Source organism: Suricata suricatta, chromosome 2, assembly GCF_006229205.1.
Source record: "Suricata suricatta isolate VVHF042 chromosome 2, meerkat_22Aug2017_6uvM2_HiC, whole genome shotgun sequence".
Lineage (NCBI taxonomy): Eukaryota > Metazoa > Chordata > Mammalia > Carnivora > Herpestidae > Suricata > Suricata suricatta.
Genome location: NC_043701.1, coordinates 49,033,747 through 49,054,628, shown reverse-complemented (window position 1 = coordinate 49,054,628; position 20,882 = coordinate 49,033,747).

Here is a 20,882-nt window from a genome sequence, read left to right as displayed (position 1 = left end):
GTTCCCTAAGCATCTGTGGCAAGTCATCGCAGCTCCAGCCGCCTCCAAGAGAAAAGTGAGTGCGCCCTGCAGGGGGAGCTGGCACCTGTCCCAGAGAGCCCACCTGCAGGCCGCCTGGGCAGAGGAACCCCCTTCTCAGTGGGCTTCCCAGCGGCCTCGCCTCTGCATCCTGCCGTCCCGTGCTGCCCGTACAACCAACTGAAGCTTTTTGGTGAGGAATCCAGCAACGTGGGGTTTGCCTTCTAAAGTATGTGTGCTCTCAGGAAGTCACCCCATGGCTGCAGTGAGTTAAGAGCCACTGCATGTGTTTGCTTTAGCCCCAGAGTCACAAAGCGTGTCATCCCCAGGAGTCCACATGGCAGGCGATTAGATCCCAGAATTCTTCATCTTTCACCATTCCCCAAAGAGCACTTCAGTGTTCCCTCCCTCTACAGTGCCCCCATCGCTACATGATCAAAATGATCTCTGTCTCTGTCTCCCTCTCTTTTCCTTTGGTCACATTACACAAGCCCAAGTCTATGAGTGCCCAATAACCCAGATGGTGTGTGGCAGTGAACCCATCTCTTCTCACTTGGTGACTTTAAAGTCCCCTGTAAGCTACAGGCGGGAGCCCCGTGTGCCTGCATTTCCACAAGCCAGCCTTCTCATTCCAAGCCACCCTCCCAGAAAATTCTTATTCTGCCGGCATCAATGCGGCTGCTGTAATTGCTCATAAAGCCATCCATGGGACTTTGCGGCAGGCGCCTTTCCTAAGCTCTGTAATTAATTCTTGGAAAGCCATAGAAGGAGCTTGTTCGGAGCACTGTTAAATCAAAAGCAGGCTTCCTGTTGGCCCGCTGAGATGGAGCCCTCGTAGTTTAAAACAGATAATGAACCAGGCTGAAGAACTCTCCGATCAGCCATCCATTCTCCAGCTGTAGAATCTATGTGCCACCCAAGACAGAAATAGTGTGCCTGGACCATATGCCGAGGCAGACATCACTATGCTTCTGATGCACGGAAGATCTTGGTGCATGAACTTTAACTACTGGCCGGACCCTTGTTTGCTTACATTATTTTCTGGGACTCGTTTGCTTGCTTGCTTGCTTGCTTGCTCACGGACACTGAGGGTGTTTTAAGAAAAACCCTTTGGAAAGATGTGTGGAGGTGGCTCGTAGGGGCAGACTAGTCAAGCAGGTTGATGGGCCCTGGTCTACATGCATCAGCTCAGTTTGGATGATAATAATAATAGTAAGGCTACAGTTTATCGAGCGACAGCAGTGTCCAAGCAGTCTCTGACTCTTGTGCATATGTTCTGCCACGAGCTCTGGGAAGACAAAGTGATCGCCTCCGTCATACAGATTAAAGCCTGGTACTATAATGTCGCTGTGTACCACAGGTGACCCTGTGAGAATAGGCAGAGTGTAGCTTTTTTTTCACCCTGCCTAAATACAACTGTTAAGGTGAAAGCACAGGGCCTTACACACATTGAATACTCAATAAACGTGCTTACTGATTCAGCGAAACTCACACTCAGCCACTAGTTTTAAAAGGGAATTGGTCACTTTTCTTTCGTTGTGGTTCTCAATGCAGTGAGATCTTGCTCCCTAGGGGGACATTTGGTGATGTCTAGAATCATTGTTAATTGTCACAGTTGGGGAGAGAGGCTCTGCTATTGGATTCTAGTAGGTAGAGGCCAAGGATGGCGCCAAACATTCTACAATGTTCGGGACAGCACCCGCTGTCCCTCTCCCACACCCAACAAATAACTACCCAGCTCCAAATATCAGCGGTGTTAAAGCTGAGAAGTCTAATCTACAGAACAACCAACAGATCGTCATTTGTTGATTAATATTTAAATTATAAAATGTCAAGTCCTCTCCCCCACCCAAATAGTTACCCTTATAGGCTCTGATGTTAGATTCCATACTAGAACTGGCCAGTGATGTGTCCTCTACATCTTGAAATCCAGACAAGTATCTAGCACAAATATTAATGCCACATACCCTGGGTTGGGAGACAGCCGAGAGAAATTAGGATGCCAACCTCAATCTTGTATTTGGGAATTAATGTTGAACTATCATGTGAAGTGAAAATCCAGCCACTATACAAGTATAAAAATTGGCTGGCCCTTAGATTCACACAAGTCAGAAAAATATTTGAACAAATTCCAAAGAACCAATGACATAGAGACCATGTTGTCTATCCACAAAGATATAAAAATTATAAATCAACAAACAGGAGAGCAAAAATTTTAAGATGGTATTTTTAGAAATGAAAAAATACACATCTAAATAATTATTGGATTAAAGAATAGTTCAGACTACTTTATCATTTGTTTTTGCCACTTAATAATCTATCATAAACATTTCTCCCATATTTTTAGAGTCTGTTCCAAAATACGACTTTTCAGGGCAATGTGATATTTCAAGGCATGGATGGCATACAATTTATGTAACCAATCCCAATTTAGGCACATTTACATTATTCTCCAGGTTTAGCTATGGTAAATCATGCTATGACGAACATGAAACAGTAACATTTTTACTCCATGGCTCACAAATACAGTTTGCACCATTAAGTCCTTCTTGTGTTGCTCAGTTAGTGTATTCCCAGCTGGAAACCAGTTGTATAACAACTTTATCTGAAGGAAAAGTAGCCAGAAGAGAAAGAAGAAAGAGAGAGAGAGAATGAGAGAGAGAAGAAGGAAGGAAGAAAAAAGGAAGGAAGGAAAAAATGAAGGAAGCGAAGGGAAAGGAAGGGAAGGGAAGGCAGAAAGGAAACTCTGCAGTTTAGGTCTTTCCACAAATACAATTGCTCCAGGAAAATATCAAGCCACTTGCTAGTGGTTTGTGTCACCATTTCAAGACGAGGAAGGAAAGGACAGTGCAGATACTGCATTATCAGATGCTGTCCTTACAATTTGGAGATTCACACATTCATATGTAAATAACAGATGCCATGTTATTTCCTCCACAGGCTGCCTCTAAGTCGAAGTAAAAACTGTATTCCTGAAGCAAGGAGAAAGCTAGAATAGCAAGGACAATAAATCAAACAATGATATGAGTTTCATTTAACACTGAGAAAACAAGCATTTCTAGAGAACTACAGATCATGTAAGACAAACAAGTCTGGAAAGGGGGAAATGAACGGGGGAGACAAAACTAAAAGGAAGAAAATTGAATGAAATTCATCAGGACTGAAAATATTGGCAGTTCCAGGGCAGGGGCCTTAGCTGAGTAATCAGGTGTGATAGAGGTGAATATTGACACCAGCCTCGCTGCCTGACCCCTGGGGGATGCAACGCGCAGTGCCCGTAAAGAGCCCGCGGTGGCACCAGACCGGCCTTGGCTCCCTCTGGGTGGTAGAGCTGGTGGCCTTGGCCAAGCACACCAAGCCTGGGTTTTTAGATTTCTAAAGTGGCTGCAATAACATCCTCTACTCATAGGGATGCAATGGGAATTACATGGAAAGTCCCATGTAAGTAAAAGCTTTAATTTAGCACACTGCCTAGTACATTTGTATGAGAAGTAGTGGCCATTATTACGCGAAAGATGAAGAAAAGCCAGATGGCCCGCTCAACAGCAGGAACAGGAACTCGATGCTGTTACTATGCTCTGTGATAAACTCTGTCGCCTGTTTTAACACAGGATATAAACTGGGTTCTACGAACCACTTTTAAACCAGTCTAAATTCTAAATTTGAAGGGCTGTGAAATCCGTGTGCAGGCTTCCAATGTGCTCCAGTCATTAAAATAGATATTTAGTTGATCTTGGCAAGCCTGTTTGTGGAATCGAGACCATGAGGCATGAGTGGGGGCAGACCAGGGACTTTAAGCCAGATCAGGTCACCTGGGGTCAGCCCGGATAGGCTGCCTCTGATTGGAGGTTAATTGCATCCTTTCAAATGGTGAGGATACAGACCCGCTTTCCATGATGTGGCAAAAATAATAACATTTATTTATATTTGCCAAACGCAGTCCCTTGATAATGGCGAGGTGCCAAAACACTGTTTTCTGCTTTACTTTGGGTTTTTTTTTTTTTTAAGAATTTGGCTTTGAAATATGGAAATTCCCATGATGAGAGGCCACACGGTAAGAACTGATGATCCTGAATAATTATCAACTACTGAGCATTCCTCTCCACTGAATGCATAAAAACCTTCCAAATGGAGATGGCTTTGTTTTCTTGTTGGTCCAGAAGCAGTCTATCTATACTGGACCGTTGTTGACTTCATCATTTCCCCAGGTGGTAGTATAACGCTTGCAAAATAAACCAACAGATAACCATCCTTCCCTTTGTTTGGTTTTTGTTCTAATAATCCTAGAAATTACTATAAGCAAGACTTCTATATCCAGAATTGTATACCTTTGGAAAAGGTGAAATGTCTGATTCCAAATGTGCTTAGGGAGTGACTGCCTCCTTGTGAAAGCAGATGCCTTTCCACACCGAAGTCAAGGGGAGAGTGGTTGGTCTAGGGCTTTCTCTCTGTCCCCTCAGTGTTGCTGGGTCCGTTTAGTGCCTCGAGTTAGCGGCTAGATTCTCTCCCTTGGCAGAGAAATGTGTTGTCTATTTTAATGCTGACCTGTGATGTTTTATTCACATTTTAAATCTTTTATTGCCTGCAGTTCCCATGAGATTTTCCCTTTTGTTAGCATTTTTTTCCTGATTGGTATCGATTCTCTATTTTGCCACAGGGTTAGGAAACCTACTGCCCTGTTGGCATGATTGCAAAGAATCCTGCTGCTGTTTTCCTTCCCACAAAAGAGGTATCTATAGCCATTTAATTATATAGTTTATTTTGAAAGAACCAGAGATCATCTTTCACTTAAGTTCAGCTTACCATGTTCCTGAACGTTAAACCTTCTCAGTGCCTAAAGTTACTGAAATGGGTCCCTTCGTCTAAAAGCAAATCAGTACATCTGGTCTTACCCAGCCTCGTGTCACAAGATTTTATTGTATCCTGTATTTATTTCATTCTTCAGATAGAAATAGAGTCATAACCTCAAATACTATCAAAAAGAAATAAACATGCTCTCTGGGAAAAATCCTAAGTCTAGACATTCAGGTTGGAAAAGAATTATCATACCTTCCATCAGACACAGCCTGTGTGTAACAGTGGCTCCGAACTTACTTAAATTCCCAAACTGAAACTGTTCTGGCATTTTCTATCTAGAGGATACCAAGGTGTTCTCTGGAAATTGAATTTTTATATAATAAAAAGTGTTATTCATAGGTATCATCAATAGAGGACAGGCAAGATATGTCTAACAATCATTTTTTTGAAGGTCAAAATGCATGTATCCAGAGACAGTTGATTATGTAGATTAGAGAGAAACATTTCTTCAATGCCAAATGGCCCTTTCTGGGCCGCTCAGAGTTCTTGAAATCTCATACTTCCTATTTCAAAACTTACTACAATGCCACAGTAATCAAAACAGTGTGGTCCTGGCATGAAGACAGACATAGATCAGTAGACTAAAATAACTCAGAAATAAACCCTCACATTTATGGTCAAATAAATTTTTTTATGTCTTTATTTTATTTTGAGAGAGACAGAGACTGAACATAGGAGGGGCAGAGAGAGAGGGAGACACAGAATCTGAAGCAGGTTCCAGGCTGTGAGCTGTCAGCACAGAGCCAGACACAGGGCTCGAACCCACAGGCTCTGAGATCATGACCTGAGCTGAAGTTGGCTGCTTAACTGACTGAGCCACCCAGGCGGCCCGGTCAAATGATTTTCAACAATGATACTAACACTATTCTATGGGGGAAAGAACAGTCTTTTCAACAGATGGGATTGGGGAAACTGGATATTCACATGCAAAAAAAAATTAAGTACCCTTACCTTGCACCATATGTAAGAATTAACTCAAAATGGATTTCTTGGAGAAAAACATACAGGCAGATTTTTATGACATTAGATTTGCAATGAGGAAAAGGACCTTTATGACACTGGATTTGGCAATGATGTCTTGGATATGGCACCAAAATTACAGACAACAAACACTATAAAAATAGACAAACTGGACTACATCAAAATTTAAAACTTCCGTGCATCAAAGTACATAATATAATGAAAAGGCAACACACAGAATGGGAGAAAATATTTGCAAGTGACATATATGATAAGGAGCTAATATCCAGACTATACAAAGAGCTCTTACAAGTCAATAACAAAAATCAAACAACACAATTTAAAAAATGGGCACAGGATTTGAACAGATATTTCTCCAGATAAGACGTTCAAATAGCCAATAAGCACACGAAGTTATGTTCAATACTACTAATAAGCAGGAAAACGCAAATGCAAATCAAAACCACAGTGAGATACCACCTCACAATCCTTAGGAGGACAATTACCAAAAACAACACCCAAACCAGGAAATAACAGGTGTTGGCAAAGATATGGAGACCTTGGAACCTTTTGCGCACTGTTGGTGGGGAAGTGAAATGGTGCAAATGTGGTGAAAAACCGTAGGGCAGTTCCCCTATGATCCACCATCCCATTTCTGGGTATACACTCAAAAGAACTGAAAGCAGGGATGTGAAAAGATTAGTCACAATAGCCAAGGGGTAGAAGTAACCCTGGGAGTGTCCACAGACAGGTAAATGGATAAATAAAATGTGGGATGCACATATAACGGAATATTATTCAGCCTGACAAGGGAAGGAAGTTCTGCTGCATGCTACAGTATGGGTGAACCTTGGGGGCAATATGGTCAGCTAAATAAGCCAGTCACAAAAAGACAAGTAACTGTACGATTCCCTTTATCTGAGTTATCTAGAATAATCAAATTCATAGAGACAGAAAGCAGAATGGTGGTTGCCAGGGGCTGAGGGTAGGGAGGATAAGGAAATACTGTTTAATCAGTACAGAGTTTCGATTTTGCAAGATGAGAAGATTTCTGGAGATGGGTAGCAGTAATGGTTGTGAAACAGAGTGAATGTACTGAACGGCACGCTTAACCACGGATAAAATGGTAAATGTCATGTCAGGAGAACTTTATCACAATTTTTTAAAGGTTCAAATCTTGCTAGTCTTATTTCCTATAAGACTCCATCGTCATAATTCAGTATGTCCATTTCAAATATTAACTTTGCTTTTTATCTTAACCCTCAATCAGATCTAGCACCCCTGTAAAATATGAAGGCATCCGAACACCACGCTTTTACAAACTCCAGAGGGAAGCAATATAGCATTCAAACCTGGATTATTGTCTTGGGAAAATTCCTGATCTCCAACTTATCAACATCTTCCTCTTTACATCCATGTACCTTGTTCAGTCAACATTTATTGAGGGCCTGCTATGAGCTGGGCATGAGGGAACACAAGAAAAATCAGAAGCCATCTAGCTGTCCTACAATAAGAAGCTGCACTTGAGGGGCACCTGGGTGGCTGGGTTGGTTGAGCATCCAACTCTTGATTTCAGCTCAGGTCATGACCTCATGGTTTGTGAGTTCAAGCCTCGCAACAGGCTCTGCACTGAGAGCGGGAGCTTGCTTGGGATTCTCTTGCTCCCTCTGCCTCTGCCCCTTCCCCTTAGTTGCCCTCATTCTCTAAAAAAGCAAATAAATAAATATATGTTGTTTTTTTAAAAGAAACTACACTTGAACTTGATCTGGAAGGGTAGGTAGAATTTGCCATGTGCCAAAACATAGAGAGTGGTATTTTCAGAAGTAGAAAGACCATGTACAAAGTCATGTACTCATGAAAGGCAGTACTCTCCTGGGAAGTGAGAGACATTTCAGTGTGGCTGAAGGACTAGGTCCATGGCACGGAGTGTTGGAGGCACAGAGCCAAGGAGAGTCGTTTTCCTCCTCTCGGTGCTTCCATAGTCTCTTTCAAACAAGCTGCCTTTCCAATAATGAGGAATGACTTCTGGGCATCTTGTGTGCGTCTCAGCAGTTGTAGAACTCGTTCTTTCTCTGGTGTGGCATAAAGACGTGAGGAAGAGCGTCTTGGGCCAGGCAAGAAAAATGCCTGCATAGGTGCCACCACCCCCTACTCCCAACTCCACATCAGGCAATGACTAGTCAATGATTGCACGCTTTCCTTTGGAGCTACACACAGTCCCAATATCCTGGACACAGCTCTCAAGCACAGAGAGGGTGACAGATCAGGGTGACATATCAGATGAAATCTACCTAACATCCCTATCTCAGGGAAGAGCATTTTGCCCAGTTCGGCTGACCCATGTTGGATATATAGCAAGTAAAATATCTGTCACTTGTCAGCTTTCAGGAATTTATGTTGAAATCTAGGCCACATGGCTAAATCAAGGCTGAATCTTCTCATGCTGAAGTTGACTTTAACCTTTGCAAACTTAACAGTTCACAAACTTACATTTGCAAATTCCTTTGCAAAAGGAAAATTTGGCACAAACATTGAGGTAATCTACCCAAGACCACAAGGTTAGAAAGAAGCAAAGTGAGGATGTGAACACCTGTAACCTTTCTACCACATCGTGTCGCCACCACGTAATGCTCATTAATTACAGGATAGGGATTACTTTCCTTGCCTCATTTTGCATGTAGAGTGGATTTGGTCAAGAAGTCAAGAAATTGCTCAAGAAATCAGGAATGTTTACAAAGCCAAAACACAGAGCTCGAAGGGATATTGGCCACAAATCCTAAGGATATTTTATGCATGATGCTCAACAAAGTTCAGTCAGTAGGAAGATTACACATGATACAGAAGTGTTGGTCTTGAAACCTTCCAATGGGGTCAGAGAAGTGAAGGGCTTCCATCTTGTCCTGAAAAGCAGGCATTCACCATGATATTGATATCCTTTCCCCTCTGTACCCAAGCAAGTAGGACATTATGCTCTCTCTAGTAGCAGGCATTCGACAGCAGTTCAACTCATCCTAGGGGACAACTTCTGGTCTGAAAAGGGAAACCACAGAAGGTTCTTGCTACCAATGGGTACTTGCTATTATCTGTACTTGAGACAAATTGGTTTGAGTTCAGTACCTGTCCATAGCTCTGGAGAGAATCCCCTCTGTGTGAAGGATGTGAACGTGGTTCTCCCCTGAGGCCTCACTCCAGGCAAAGCTGACCTACCCAAAGTACCTATCCTACCATGTGCCTTTGTTGGCCAATAAGTGCATCTGACTTTTTCAAAGTCTTCCTTTATTTTTTATAAGGCTTGTATTGAATTTTCCATTCCTAAAACAGTATTTGTCATGTACTTCTAAAAAGGACACCATTAATATAATTTCTCTGATACTGGATTATTATCCAAGCAGTTTTCAAATTCTCGTTTTCTATAAACATTCATCACCACAGATAAATAAATGCATCTCTCAACATTTCTTCTCACTAGGAAGAAGCCAACGAGTATTTGGCAGGAAAGCGACACAACTCATATTACTTCCCCTTAGGGCTTCAAGAGTAAATATTTTCCACTATCCATATCTACAGTCACAGATGACGTCCAGGAATCACTAAACCCATATTTCAGAGCTGATGAAGACGCAACAGTGAAGTAGTAAGGAGGACTGATTTTTGTGCAGAGATGATAAAAATGATAGGAAATTCAGGGAGTCAAAATGATGTATCGGAGGTCATAGGCTCGCGCAAACCCGGGGCAGGCAGGTAGGGTGCTCTTAGGGTAAGAGGAGACCCCCTAGGCTGAGAGGAGAGCACTGGCCTTCTGGACCCAGCTCCACCTCTTGTGAGCCATGTGACTGTGGGCCACCATCAGTGAAATGGAGACGAAAATGTCACCTCGCCTTCTGCTCCCTAGGATTGTTATGAAGACAAATGAGAGAATGTATACTATGTGCTCAGAAAGCTATAAACCGTTCTATGGAAGGCAGAGTTATTTAGACACTTGCAAAGACTGCTAGCATTCCCAATACAGGAAGGAATGCTACAACTTTATATATTCAATTAACCTTTTAATACTTTGCAATCGAGCCTCCATCTCTGCAGACCACCGTACATTCTAAAAAATATCTCAACTTAGAAGCTGACGGAACCTGGAGAAAAAGTCATAAAGGACCTAAAAACAAACTGCCACACCCCACGTCTGGAAGTCTCAGCTCCCCTCCCCACCTTCCTTTGCAATAGGTTCTTTTCCCCCAAAGTGCCTACAGGAGGGGTGTTTTGAAGATCAAGTCACACTTTAAGATACATAAGGTTAGTTCATTTTAAAAGAACGTACAGTGGTAAATCTTCTGGAAAGTGAATTATTATCCTTAATCTATCTGTTGTGTAAATGCAGATTTTTGTATCCTGGGTTGGGCTTGAACTATATATACACTCAAACTGAATAGGCCCCAGGTGTAATTTATTCCTCAACTTTGGCTAACAAACTGCCGCTCTCCATGCGTGATTTTTTCGGCGGCAGCAACTCGGAACAAGAAGAAAGGGAAGGGGTTAGGTCCCTGGTAGACGCGTGGCAATGACTCATTCAGAACTCTAACGCACTCCATTGTGGCTCTCGGAGAAAGGATTTCTTTCCTTTCAAATGAAAAGCAATGACAGTCATAACCGCTTAGTATATAATATTAATTATAAATAATACAGTGTTCTTAACTACATGCTCCCGGGAGAAGATATTTTATTTCTTATTAAGCATATAATTTACATGTGTAAATGTACTGTATGCAGTTTGTAAGTGCTACACAAACTTTAATTAATAGAACAAATAGTCAGAAAAAAGGAACAGGAAGCACCTAGAGGGGTGTGTATGTACTTATTCGAAGGATTAAATAACATGACTTTATTAATAACTAATTATGCATCATATCTAAAACACAAAAGCTCAGCAATACTGCATCACCACTTTGGTAAAGTAAATGCCATAAATGAATGAATGAATGAATGAATGAATGAATGAGTGGATGAATAAATGGCATTTTATCGTATCCTCCCCCTTTTGCAACTTTCTCTTTCCAAAACATCTTATCAGAGGGGCCTACTAAAGAATTATGCACTGGTCCTTCTGCCCGGGAAATCAAGGCACTCACTGCTTTAAGGGTGCTTTTGAGATTTGTCTGAAGTGCCTGGGATTTATCTGAACTGAGTATGCTAAAACAGGCAGACACAGAAAAGACTATCATTAAAAAAGTTTTTTAGGGGCGCCTGGGTGGCTCAGTCGGTTGAGCGTCTGACTTCAGCTCAGGTTATGATCTCACAGTCAGTGAGTTAGAGCCCTGCATCAGGCTCTCTGGAGTCTGCTTCAGATTCTGCATCTCCCCCTCTCTCTGCTCCTCCCCTGCTCGAGCTCTGTCTCTCAAAAATGAATAAATGTTAAAAAAAATTTTTTTAAGTTTTTTATACCACCAGCTGCCTAGAAACAGAAGCCTTAGCATGCCATGCCATGTAGCATCCCACCTAGAGAAGCAACCAGGTCAGTGGGAGGCAGAGAGAGAAGGGGGAAATCATGGGCAAGAAGCCTTTATTTGTGTTTTCTGCAGGAAGGAATAGACAATGCAAGGTAAACAGGTTTAGTACTGGCTGGCAGTCAGTTTCCTTGGTCTCTGGTGTGTAGGGGCTCTCTCTAGTTGTCTGGTGTTCAGGCTCTGTGGTGATTTGGGAGGGGAATAGTGGCTCAATGAGTAAGAAGAGCCCAACAAAGTAGGTGGTTGGAGGTGTGAGCCCTTGATTGGTTGATTTGCATATGAAAGGCATATTCTCAGGGTGAGGCTTCTGCTATCTCTAGGAATCCAGACTCAGCAAAGCTCCAATATGTCAAAGCACCAAAAACACAGAAGGAAATGACATGATTAACAGAACACCAACTGCAACTCTCTGGGATTATATAGGAAGTGAGAGGTAAAAGGGGAACATGCATGTCACCATATCCCTGACTTCCTTGGAGCCCAGGAAGACTTGTTCGGAGAATTTGCCAGAAACGAAAACCAGAGTTACAGAAATTAAATCTTAACTTGTCTAAGACTTTTCATTGAATAACCATAAAACCATTTATTTGACTTGATAATACTTGGGAGTCCTCAAATTAGAATATGTATCAATCCCACAAATGATGTGAATTAATTAGAGTTAGGTTCAGCTATGCGTGACTGAAAATCAAATTAACAGTAAGCAATATAAAAGCTTTGTTTCATGTAAGTGAAGTCTCGAAGCAGGCCATCCAGAGTGGCTGTAGTGCTCTGCTCCACTAAGTTCTCAGGGATCCAGCCTCCTTGGAGCTCAGGAACAAAAAATAAGGGAGTAAGACAAATGTATTGGCTTCTTTCAAAGAGGATTCCCAGACTTATCACTTGACACTTCAGTTTTACCACATTGGCCAAGATTTAGGCACATGGCCATACCTAGGTGCAAAGAATCCTGGAAAATGTGTCTGGTTTTTAGCTTAACTAGAAATCAAAGGCTCAATTGTTCCGAAAGAAGAGAAGATTGGGTGTGAGAGGCAATGAATATTCCCCACACCAGCATTGAGCCCTGAGTTTCTGTCACCTGTCCTTCCACATTCCCTTCTCTCTCGTGCCACCAATAACACCTCCAAAAGTGGTAAGCCAGAAACTTTGCAAGCCAGAAATCGGTCAGCGTAGGCTTCAGTTTTTCCTCTCTCACTGCCCACATTCAGGACAAAACTCAGTTCGGCGCATTCTACCTCCTCTGAGCCTTGAGCAATTTCACACAAGGGTTACCACCATTACCTGCCATCTGGTCTCCCACCCTCCAGACCCAACCCCCTCCAGGCCCAGCCCCCCTTCCCCTTCCCCAAGTGCCCCTTTCAGATCACACTACTCTCTGCAGCAGGAGTTATGTGTCAAAATGCTCATCTGATGAGCACTGGGTGTTACATGGAAACCAACTTGACAATAAACTATAAAAGAAAAAAAAATGCTCATCTGATCACATCGCTTCCTGTTAACCGTCCTTCAGGGGTTCCTCATGGCATTCGACACCACGCCCAAACCCGCTGCCCATGTGTGGCCCCTGCCTGCCTCGCTCACCTCGTCGCCTGCCTCCTAGGTAGACAAGCTCATGCTGCAACAGCCGCAACAAGACCCCAGTCCCACCGCGCCCCATCGACTCCATGCCTGGGTGCTCTTCTCCTTTCTCTCACCTTTGAGTTCCTGTTCATCCTTCAAGACCCAGGTCTGAAGTATCCACCTGTCTTAGGCGATTTGGGCTGCCATAACATAATGCCATAGACAGCGTGGTTTAGGAACAACAGAACTCTGTTTCTCAGAATTCCAGAGGCTGGGAAGTCCAAGACAGTCCAAGGTGCTGTCAGATTCAGTGCCTGGAGAGAGCCAACTGCCTGGTTTATGGACAGGTGTCTTTCTGCCTTGTCTTCACATGGTGAAAGGAGGTGAGGGAGCTCTCTGGGGCCTCTTCCATAAGGACACTAATCCCACTCGTGAGGGTGGAGGCCTCATCTCCCACCTAATCATCTCCCAAAGGCCCCACCTCCTAGTACCATCATACTAGGGATTAGGTTTTAACACACACATTTTGAAGCACACAGACATTCAGTCTATAACACTATCTTTGGGAGGTATTTCCAGACCCTCACTTGTGGAACTAGATGGATACTGCTTACCTGGTGCCAGCCCCAATCTTTAAAAACCCCTGAATCCAAAGCAGGCTCTCGGCTCTGAGCTGTCAGTACAGAGCCCAACATGGAGCTCGAACTCGTGAACTGTGAGATCACAGCCTGAGGTGAAGTCAGATCCCCAACTGACTGAGCCACCCAGGCACCCGCCCCGCCAGTCTTTTAAATACCCACCTGACACAATATGGTACAGGGATTTATGTACACACTTACCTGTCATTTTAGGTTCTGAGTCTCTGTAGCACAAGAACTGTCTTTTACTCACTTTTGTAAAACCAGTACTTGAGGGTGTCTGGTGAGTAACAGGTCCTTAATAAATGTTCATTAAATAAACAAATCCTTGGCTGAAGGGGATATGAGCTTGGAGCCCTGCGGCAACACCAGCGTGCCTGCATTTGTGTGTCTCTTTGCTGGTAAATGGCAACGGGCTGGTTCTCCAGCCAGAATCTCAACGGTGAAGTGTGCTAGCCACTACTTCAACAGTGGCCTGACCTCCGCGGCAGCTGTTGGGGGTGGCGGGCACAACCATCTCCTTGTGGGTACTCATTTGTTAAAAAAAACAAGCAGCCAGAAGTCACTGTTCCTTATCAGCCGTTTTCAAAGTCAGGTTATGATCCCGTAGTAGAAAAGAACCAGCTTTAGTTTTGACCCTATGGTTTGATGATGACCCCACCCTAAAATGTACCACTGTGAAACATGTTGACATGCCAAGGTTTGTGATACCCACAGTTAAGACTCAGATTCTGTGTCACTTCTGTACCTCCTATCCTGATCACTAAAGTGACTCTGGCCCTTTTAAAACCCATTCAGTAACTGTGACCCTAAAGACGGCTAGGGTGAGGCAGGTTGAAAATAACTAAATGGTGTATTGAGACTCGGTGGCAGTTTCCGGCGGTGGGTAAAGGATGCGGTGAAAGGTGGCCAGGGAGGCCCTGAGGGAGGGAGCCCTGGATTAAGGCATCAGCTGAGCAAGCACCCCTGGAAACAGGCTGCCGTGGAACTGTTGAAAATGTCACCCGGGGATCAGGACGGCACACCGGCTCCGCATCCCGGCTTTGCCACTTGCCGGCTTTGCAACCCTGGGCAAGTTACTTAACTGCTTTATGCCTCTGTTTCCTTGTAAATTAGAGATAATACACCAGAGTTACTTTCCTGTGCAAATTAAATTAGATACGTTATGCGAATGGCTAGCGCGAGGCCTGATCCAGACTAAGTGCTCCATAAATATTAATTCTTAATTCTATTATGATTAAGAGAGAAGAGTCAGTATTGTGGAGCTGGACAGCCTGGGATCGAATCCCAGCTCCACAACTTCAGAGCTGTGTGCTCTTGAGCAAGTTGTTTAACTTCCCTCTGCCTCAGCTGTCTCATCTGTAAAAGGGACATGGTAGCAGGCAGCTGCAAGGAATAAGTGAGGCAAGGTCTGTTTGAGACAGTGCCTGGCACATTCAAAAAAAAAAAGCAATGTCCAGGTTGGTGCTTTTTCCAATGGTGCCTCTGGAAACAAGATATACAGGACCTACAGAGCAACCTTGGTGGCAGTGACGAGGGTTAGAGTAAATATGGGTGGTACTAGTAAGTATTAGCAGCAGCCCTACTTAAAGCTCATCCAATCCTCCCCAGGAGGTTGACACTGAGCCCAGCCAAGATCAGGTCATGTCCTTTTATTCACCAGAATATAACTACCCCTTACCACCATGCCTGGCACATAGTAAGTGCTCAATAAATATATGTCACAGGCGTGAAGTACAATGGGGCTCCCATGTGGCACAACATAGAGGGCCGTACATAATGAGCAGGCTGATCCAGAGCAAGATTTTCTCAAACTTGACTCTGTTCATGCAAGTTCCCTGTGAAGGGGGCTCTGTATCCATTGATGCTAATGGTGGAGTATGCACCCTTTTGGGATTGGGGCTGCAGAGTGGGTCACCAACCTTGAGCAGTATCTTCATTATGTTATCATCATTCTCTGGCCTCTAGAGCTGAGAACCCCAAATGACTGCAAATTTTAATTACTCATATTTATGCTGGTCATTTAAAACCAGTGATTATTAAGTCAACATTTTATAAGTGATCTGCAACCTTTTTTTCTCTCTCTCTCTCCTTCAGGGAAAGCTTCAGGATGGTTCTGCCAAATATCAGTTACAACTGGTAACTGTTGTTACCAGTTTCTTGGGCCGTTCACCTAGCAGCTCCCCTTCCAAAACACATAAGCTAGACTCTGCTTTCCACAAGTTCATTTATGTGGCTCCGCTGTCCCACTCCATCTCAAGAACTTTGACAAATTATGTGCCCTCGGCACAAATACTTAACATTTTTCATAAGCTTAACTAATTTCAAAGGATGCCATTTCTGGTCATTGTAGATACTGAGATTTTAAAATAAAATTGTGACATTATTCTTTTTTATGTATCTGATGAAATTTAAAGGTCATAGCAAGTGGATACCAACAAATTATCCATTTTAAAAACATATGAACAAGGGGCACCTGGGCGGCACAGCCAGTTAAGTGGCTGACTCTTGATTTCAGCTCAGGTCATGATCTCGTGGTTCGTGAGATCATGCCCCATGTTGGGCTCTGCCCTGACAGCTCAGAGCCTGCTTGGGATTCTTTCCCTCCCTCTCTCTCTCCCTCCCTAGCTTGCATTCTCTCTCTCTGTCTCTCTCTCTCCCTCTCTCTCTTTCCCAAAATAAATAAATAAACTTAAAAAGAAAGAAATTTAGAAAATAAGAATGTAGGGACATACTCTTATTTAATAATTAGAATATTTATAGTGTTCTCTTTCTTTGAAACTTTAATGTATTCTACTTTTCCCACAGAACTTTTTCATGATGCAATTTTTTACATGTTTATTGATTACCTTACCATACTTCTTACCGGTCAAGCTATATACATGAATTCTGATGTAAATTTGTTTTCATGTCCCATGACCATGCCATTCCAAGGGTTAACTAATTTTCCTAGGTTACGTCTGTATTATAATTATGAGTACACAACTGAGCAAAATAACATAATTATGTTACAAGTTTTGATCAATAATTATCAAGCCCACAAAGGGAAATTTTTCTGGAAACCATTTCTTTAGGAAACTCCTCACTTAGAGCCAGAAGCCCAGATGACACCTCTTTGCTTGGTGGCCGTCTCTGCCTGCTGGAATGGAGGCCTCATGAGGAGAGACTCTTTACTGCCTTTCACTGCTGTAGCTCATCATTCAGAGCTGCCTGGCACATAGTAGGTATTTAATAAATGTATGTCATCAAACGGAATTGCCCCTTTGTTTGGTTTCTCAAAGGTTTTTACACCCCAGGCAACATGCTTTAGAAAGATTTGGAAGAACCAGATGCGAAGTAACCGCTTGAGCTAAGGCTGACCCGACATGCTTTAGAAAGATTTGGGACGGGCCAGGGTAAGAGAAAGAAAGAGCCTTTCATTTGTAGAGTGAGTGGGAGGAGGATGTTGGTAAAGGATAGACGACCAGAGTCCACGTGGTTCTGATAGGGGTTTTAGAAAGTCTCCGATGGGCAAGTTGAGGACACAAAACCAATTTTCACATGTCAGTGCTCCAGTATCCCCTTTAAAGGATTCATACACCCCCTGAGATGGGGCTGGTCCCAGTCTCAAGATCCCTGGACTTTATAACATTAATCCAAGACGTAATGTTATTGTTTTATTTATTTTTTTAATATATTTTAAATGTTTCTTTATTCATTTTGAGAGGGTGAGAGCCTGATGCAGGGCTCAGACCCACGAGCAGTGAGATCACAACCCAAGCCGAGGTCAGACACTCAACCGACTGAGCTGCCCGGGGTGCCCTGTAATGCCATTGTTTCAAAAGGGATCAGTTGGGTGTGTCGGCATCAGGAAGAATAAGGAAAAAAGCTTCTTTCAACTGTAATCATTCCAGGCTGGAAACTTCCCAATCCAGGATCAACCTAAAAAGAAATGTTGGAAGAGAAACGTATGCTTTAACTAATTCCACAGGAGAAAAACTTGGCAAGCATGTATGTGGAAGGATATGGTGATCTCACCTTTCATCATATCAAACATTGCAGAAGCCAACATCGGTGCAAACAAATTGAAATTATATGAACTCTCAAAGTAAAGACACACACACACACAGGAGCCCACAAATCAATTCACACATTTATGGAATGGCCACAATGTGCCAGGAGTATTGATAAGAGTTGGGTTGTAGCAACAAATCAAGCAAAGACCACCCCTGCCATGAAGGAGCATAGAACTGAAGCCAGCGTGGTCAATGGTCTTGGCGTTGTACTCCAGTTTATTTTCAATAAATTGTATTTCAGAAACAAAGAAACCTCACGATTTGCCTCAGAGAGGCAGAAACAGTGTAAGAGACGGGAAGTTTCCTGCTTGAGCCTGTTTTTTCTATTCAAATGCTATTCAAATTTATCAAGGTCAGTTACCCCTGATTCATTTTATAGCAATGAACCTCAAATGATGTCAAATTCACTATTTGGGAGCTAGAAAGATGAACTAAATTCAATTTTCTGTTTTCACAGGGTACCAATAAATCCTGGTCAAATGTTTACATCGTGTTCTAACAGCCCAGGATGATCTTGCTGAACTATTTCTTCGTTTCCTTTAATCCCGACACATCATCATGACACCCAGCAAACCAATTCTCAATGGCCTTTCAAAAGCTGCATTTGTTGTCTTTCCTCTCTCCTAACACACACACCCACACACACGCACGCACGCGTGCGCGCGCGCACACACACACTATTTCTTTCTCTCTCTCTCAGCTTAGGGAGACTGAAAAAATTGAAGGCGTATTTTCCATAGCACTTCAGCTCATGGTAATAACTTCAATATAAATGTTGACTCACAGGGAAACGGTAGCCAACTGGAATTGTAGCTTAAGAAATAAAATACAAAGCAAGACCTTATCTGCAGTTCTTTTCTTCGCGTTTGCAAGGGTTTCTTCTCACCACTGAAATGGAACACATCTTTTTGACAGCACGCAGCCCAATCAGGAAATCAATTCTAAAGGTTCTTCAATTAAGGGCGCCATTTCCGCCAGTGTAAACGAACCCAGGTCTTGCTCAAGATGTGACAGACACAAGTCCCCTCCCAAAAGGAGGAGTGAAACCAGCCCCTCCAGCCTCCTCTCGTGAGCCTCCAGCATAAATGTCTACAGTTTTCCACATCCTTTCCTACAAAGTCCTCCCCTCAAGCCAGGCGTATGTGTAACTGAATCTTTAAGCAGAGACATATGATGATTTAAAACTTTGATTAGTAGCCCCTGAAGATAATTGTCTCTTCCTGCTTTATCTTCTAGCAAGATCTTCCCCTTCTTTAGTTTGGTCAAAAGTGGCTTCTTTTTAAAAAGGACTATTCGACTTTAGGAAAATCCACAAGAAGAAACTGAGAATATTCCCACACCACAGAAAACGGGTACTCAGCTGCTAACATATTTCATTGTCCTTCTGTCTCCAAGCCTCACACCATCCAAAAAAGACAAAAGAAACAGAGTTAATCAGAAATCTAGAATCTTATCATCCTTTTGAATTAGTCAGCTCTGGTTCAGAAAGGGGGAAGAGCAAGGCAGGAAGGAGGCAAGGATGCCCGAGGGAGGGTTAACTACTCAGTCCTCCCAACCCCCATAAGAAAGAATAGCTTACAGATTAAACACCAAAGAGGGCAAGCCTTGGAATGGAGCTGGGCTCAGACTTCACCCTGCCTCTTCGAGTGACAGAGGTTTGCTTTTCTTCACGTGTCAAACCTCAATTTTACCCAAAAAATAAAGCTGTGAGGACAATGTCCAGCACTTAGTGGAGTGCTCAGTCCTGGTTGGTAGAAATGTTCTCAATAAGTTACCATAATACCACACCATTCTACTGACAATTTGTCATGGAGCAGGCACTAAGAATTTTAATCTGCTCAACAGTTCTGCGTGATAAGTTCGACCATTTTCCCTATTTTAATGCCTAGAAAGGAACAAAGGTGTTAAATACCTTGCCCAAAGCTACATGGCTACTAAGAAACTGAGCCTACCCTTGAACTCAAGCAGCCAGGCTTAGAGCTGCCCAGTCCGACAGACCTTTATGCAGTGACTGTCACGCTCTATAATCGAAGCTCTCCATCCAGCATGGCACCTACAGGCCCCAGGTAGCTGCGGAGTGCTTGAAGTGTGGTGGGCGTGACTGAGGAATTGAACTTCTCTTTTTAATTCATTTTCATTCATCTCAATGTAAATACTCACATGTGGTTAGTTGCTATGGTATTGGGCAGTGCAGCTCAAAAGGCTACACTGCTGGCCACCAAAGATGGGCACCTAGAGAGTGGGCATGAGACTTCAAAAAAGACAGTAATAAAATAGGGATTCGTTTATTTATACATGTGGTTGTAATGCAGGTAAGGAGTCTTATCTCATTACTAAGTAAGATACTATTGCCCTGGTCACATTCCATTTGACTTCTTCCCCCATGGCCAACTATTTTTCTTTTTAAATCACAAAAGTATTGTACTGAGGTAACAAAAACTCAAACAATCAGAAGTGTAGCACCTATTGAGTGGAAGTTCCTCTCTCTACCATCACCCCACCCAATCGCCTTCAGATCAGGACTCACAAACTCCTTATTTTGAATATATGTATACAGGAGTGCACATAAAAGGATCAAAATAGGATCAACCCACCTTTTAGTGTTCTACATTTTCTTTACTGAAAACTAGATCTCATTCATCTTTCCATGTTGGTTCCATCTGTATCTCCCTCACTCTTTCCTAGTAACTATTTCGTTATATGGCTATCTCATAACTTATGACCTGGTCCTCTATTGATGAACAGTTTGGTTAATTCTAAATGTTTGCCCCTACAAATAATACTGCAGTGGGTGTACAATCGCCATGGAGTTGCAGCTTTGTGGGACTGCTCTCTAAAAGTGGGCCAGCAGACACTTCTTTGGCTACCCAAGACACCCATTCCCCTGTCTCTTCTTTGCTGACAGAATTGATTTGGTTTGGGTCCACCTCAGCACCTCCTGAGTCAAACTAAGTTCTGGTTGGAATAGCCAGTCACGTGGCCCTGTTCCCACTGGTAGTCATTGATGAATGGGCATCCAATTCGATTCTGGAAAACAGCAGAAAAGTGGCTGGGAGCCTTAAAAATACAAGGAGCTCAGGGACATTCTTCTGTCATTTCTCAAGTTGCTACAACCTTCACACAGCCATGAGAGGGGACCTAGCCTGGAAATGAGGCAAAGAGACCAAGGATGGCAGAGGCGAAAGGTAGAAACTTCCTGGATCCTCAATGCCCTGTTGAGCTGCTGAATTAACCAGCCTCAAAGCCTCCCTCCTTCTGGACTTCTTCTAAGTGAGAGAATTTGTTTTTCCTTTCAGCCA